The sequence below is a fragment of the Eucalyptus grandis genome, chromosome 5, assembly GCF_016545825.1.
Source record: "Eucalyptus grandis isolate ANBG69807.140 chromosome 5, ASM1654582v1, whole genome shotgun sequence".
In the NCBI taxonomy this organism is placed as follows: domain Eukaryota; kingdom Viridiplantae; phylum Streptophyta; class Magnoliopsida; order Myrtales; family Myrtaceae; genus Eucalyptus; species Eucalyptus grandis.
In genome coordinates this window covers 53,745,493-53,750,706 of record NC_052616.1, presented here as the reverse complement: position 1 = coordinate 53,750,706, position 5,214 = coordinate 53,745,493, and positions in this window count along the sequence as shown.

Below are 5,214 nucleotides of genomic sequence, written 5' to 3'. Positions count from 1 at the left end.
TGGAAACTTTGATTGGTTGATATCTGCCTCTCTCAACTTCTAACACGTCTGCCAGCATATTCATATCCACTACATAATCTTGTTCTTTAACACTGAAGGAAAATCTATTCGCATCTAAAAAGCTAAGATTCGAATAGAATTATGCGATCAATTCAAAGATAAGCCTCGGTTGAGTCGAGCGAGAACTTTTCAAGTTGTAGAATACTGAACTTTCCCTCAAGTTCACTTTCACAAACATCCAGAAAATCAAAGTCCACACTCCTAGGGTTTATTACCCCACGCTCGGTAATTTCGAGTACAGATCTTTTTGTTCCTTTGATCGAACAAATCTCCCATTTTCCTTGAATTTCAGCCGCAATACCCATTTTCGGTTGAAATAGACTGAACAGATTGTCATCGTCATTTCCATCTACTGATTTGGCCCCGATCACGAGGATCACTTGGGATATTCGCAAGGGTTTCCTCGGCCACCCCTTTACGAGCGATTCCCAAACTTTCCATTTTTCGAGAAAAATATACTCGTTCCTATATCCTTTTTCTTTAACAAAACTATCAACATAGTTCAAAGGAGTACGAATTCCTTTTAAAGCACGATATAGCTTGTAAACAAAAGCGGGCTTTTGAACTCTTACGGGGTCTGCATCTTCGATGATTTCTTCCTGATGCTGATTAACAACGCCTTGAGGACTAGATGGTGGAGAATGACGCTGCTGAGAATGTTATGGGCTCGGTTGCTGATCTGGAGAAACTTCATCTTCAGTAAGATCGAAGTGCGTAGGCCCCTCACTCATTCTCTGTGGTCCCCCTTTGCGATTCTTGACGACTTTCGTGAAGAAGACATCTTTAACAAAGTGTTTGGAAGTTTCCTTGCTTGACTTTCCTTAGAAAAGATGATAACTTTTTGAAGATTTAGCGAAGAAGACAAATGGGAATGGAAGATCGATGCTTTCTAGGGTTTTTGAGAGAGAAGAGATTAGAAAAGTGAAGAGAAATCGCAGTGTTCGTTCGGTTAAAAGAAGAGTAAACGAACCGTCACAAAGGAAATAAAAATATGCATTTTCAAAATAACTGTCTTTATCCACAAAAATAGCTATTTCAAAAATAACTTCCCTTTTGAAAATGAATCGATGCAATATTTTCGTCAATTAAATATAGCAACAATTTAAACAAATCGATGATCGTACCTTTTTAAGATAAGATTGAGAGAGAAAGACTTACGAGTCGAAGGTCGAGGCAAGATCGTAGATAAAGTCTTGTAATCCCGAGTCCGAAAGTCTTTAGACTTTGATATCCTCATACCTCAAAATGTTGAGTCTGGATCATATAGACTCAAATTGATTTTCTCCAAAGGCTTCGTGAGTATATCGCCAGCTGATTCTTTGAGTCAACAAATTGGATTGAAACATCTCCATTTTGAACATGATCTCTAATAAAGTGATGTCGAATTTCTATATGCTTCGCTCTTGAGTGGAGAATTGGATTTTGGTGAGGTTGATAGCGTTGGTGTTGTCGCAATAAATCTCTGTGCATGAGTCTTCGATTTCAAAATCTCTTAGCTGTTGTTTTATCCATAGAATTTGCGAACAGCAGCTTCCAAGAGCTACATACTGTTTACATTTGTTGAAAGAGACACGGTACTTTGTTTCCTTGAAAACCAAGACACTGTTCTCCTTCCAAGCAACTGGCAAGTTCCTGAAGTGCTCTTTCTATCAACTCTGCAACCGGCTAGATCTGCGTCTGAATATCCCAGAAGTTTAAAGTCTCCCTTCTTAGGATACCAAAGTCTCGATGCTTGATGATGAAGCAACGTATTTTATGATGCGTTTGGCAGCACCGAGATGGGATTCTCTAGGATCGATTGAAACCTAGCACATATGCAAACACTCAACAAAATATCGAGTCTAGAGGCGGTAAGATAAAGAAGTGATCCAATAATGCTCTGTACAGCTTTTGATCAACTTTCTTCCCTTCTTCATCTTTGTCTATCTTTAAAGAACTTGACATCGGTATGTCGGTCTTTTTGCAATTCTCAAAGTCAAACCTTTTGACAAGATCATTAACATATTTTTCTTGATAAATAAAAGTTCCTTTCTTCAATTGTTTTATTTGAAGACCAAGAAAGAATGTTAACTCTCCCATCATACTCATTTCAAACTCATCATAGACTTTGAAAATTTCTTGCACAAACTTTCATTAGAGGATCCAAAAATAATATCATCCACATATATTTGAACAAGTAAGAAACTTTTGTTTTCCTTCTTGATAAATAAAGTCGTATCCACTTTACCTTTGACAAAACCATTTTGTATTAGGAACTTACTTAATCTGTCGTACCAAGCCCGAGGTGCTTGCTTTAAACCATACAAAGCCTTTTTTAGTCTAAAGACTGAGTCTGGCTTCTTTGGGTCTTCAAACCATGGTGGTTGTTCACATAAACTTCCTCATGGATAAATCCATTTAGGAAGGCGCTTTTGACGTCCATTTGGAATAACCTGAAATTCTTATAACAAGCATAAGCAAGTAATAGTCGAATAGCTTCTAACCTTGCCTTTGGAGCGTAAGTCTCATCATAGTCTATTCCCTCTTCTTGCGTATATCCCTTGGCCACGAGTCTTGCTTTATTTCGTACGACTTTTCCTTTCTCGTTCATTTTGTTTCGAACACCCATTTAGCTCCAATAACAGATTTTACCTTTTGGTTGGGATGTCAATTCCCAAACATCATTTATGCTGGCTGTTCGAGCTCTTCTTGCATAGCTTCAATCCATCTTTCATCGATAAAGCTTCTTCCATGCTCTTTGGTTCAATTTCGAAAACGAGTGCCACAAAGACTAGACTCTTCTCGCCTTTTGGATCTTGTGCGAATTCCTTCATTAATTTCGCCAATTATAAGATCTTTGGGATGACTGGACTTATGCTTCCAGTTACTCGTTGATTTGTCTGGTAGATGATCTCTTTCTTTATTTGGATCTTCACTAACAACCTGATGCTGATTTTCCAGAGTCTGAGATGCTTCTTGAGATGTAGACTTTGGAGGGTGCAGGTAGGTTCAGATTCTTCTTGATGAGTCGACTTGATTCATCTTGCGTTGAGTCTTGAAATTTGACATTCATTGACTCCTCTACGACCCTGGCTCTTCTTGTTATAGACTCGTAAGCTTTGCTTGATGTAAAATATCCAAGGAAGATACCTTCATCGATCTTTCTTCAAACTTACCAACTCGATCTTTTGCATTTTTCAATATAAAACATTTACAACCAAATACATGAAAGTATGAAACAATAGGCTTCTTTTCTTTGAATAACTCATAAGGGGTTTTTCGAAGAATAGATCTTAAGAAGACTCTATTGATGATATAGCAAGCTGTTGAAACATTTTCCGCCCAAAATCGAGAAGAAATTTTACTTTCAATTAAAAGAGTTCTAGCCATTTCTTGAAGAGATCTGTTATTTCTTTCCACAACTTCATTTTGCTGAGGAGTATACGGAGAGGAAAACATATGCTTACAGCCAGATTCATCATAGAATTTTGTAAAATCTTGATTTTCAAATTCACCTCCATGATCTGTTCTTATACTAGAGATAACACAACCTTTTTCATTTTGAACCTTTTTAGCAAATTTTCCAAAATATGAAAAGGTTTCGGACTTACTTGAAAGGAAATATACCCAAGTAAAACGAGAGTAATCATCAACAATTACTAGGCAATACTTCTTACCCCCAATACTCGAGTTCGGTTTGGTCCGAAGAGATCCATATGCAGCAAGCGAAGTACATGATTAGTAGAGACATGATTTATTGGCTTAAAAGAATTTCTTACCTGCTTTCCCGAATACATGGAGTGCATGAATCGGTCTTTTGGTATGGTAATTTTGGTAGACCTCGAACAAGCTGCTTTGATGAGATTTTGGCTAATTGCTTCATGTTGACATGACCAAGCTTTTTGTGCCATAAGCATGCTTCGTCTTGAATTGAGATAAGACACTGCGATTCATTTGGTTTCACATCCAGAAGATAGATATTTCCATGTCTTCGACCCATGAAAGACTCGAGTAGAATCTTTGCGGCTCAGAACATGTTCCTTCTTGAAAGAAGATCTTGAAACCAAGTATCACACAATTGACTAATCTTTGAGAAGATTGTAATTGAGTCCTTCTACTAAGGAGACATTACTTATTGTGAGAGTACCAATTTTCACGGTTCCAAATCCCACAATACTTCCTTTGCTGTTTCCTCCAAATGAAACTTTTCCACCATTTACTTGAGCAATCTTTATAAAACAATTTGAGTCTCTGTCATGTGTCTTGAGCATCCGCCTGTCAAGATACCACTTTACTCGTTTCTTGACGTGAGACTGCATTTAAAATAAAGTCTCAAGCTTTCTTTGGTACCCAAACTTTCTTGGGTCCTTTAGTGTTAGTAAGATAAACAAGATTAGCCCATACTTTCTTAACAGGTTTCCATACCATAGAACACTCTTTTTCAAAGTGATCCGGACTGTTGCACTTTGAACATTTGAGAGCATTTCTTCCTATGGGTTTAACAAAAACTCTTTTGAAGTGATTTTGTAAACTTCACTCGAAAACCTTTTCTTGATTCTTTCTTTTACTTTAGGAAAATCAATCAAGGGAATTGTTTCTTCGTCATACCTAGACCATACTTATTGAAGTAAGGTCTTTGCGCTGAAAGAATTTTCTCAAGTTTTCAGATCCCATAGAAAATTTCTTTGATATATTAGATAAGTCTGTTTTTAAAAAGCATTTTCTTTTAAAAGATTTTCTTCATTTTCTTTAAGATTGGAAACAGTTTTCGCCTAGACTTTTAACTCTTTCTTCTAAAACATTTTCTTTTTGTTTTAGAGCTGAGTTTTCTTTTTTCAGTTTGGAAATTTTTTGAGAGAAGTCTTAAGACTAAAGCATAGTTCATCAATATATTTAGAAACTTTGACAGAATTTTAAAATTACTTGCATCAAATTCACGCCCGAGTCCGATCCCGAGTCCGATCTAGAGTCCGAGTCCGTGTGCCATCGGACATAGATTGGCATATTCATTATCACTTTCTTCACACTCGAGTATCACTCCAGGTTTCAGCTTTGAGAGCTTTTCGAAATTTTTCAGCTTTTCCTTTCTTCTTCTTGAAGAGGACAAGTTAGTCTAATGTGTCCCTTTTTCTTGCATTCAAAGCAGACTACATCTTTATTTGGTTCCTCATCATC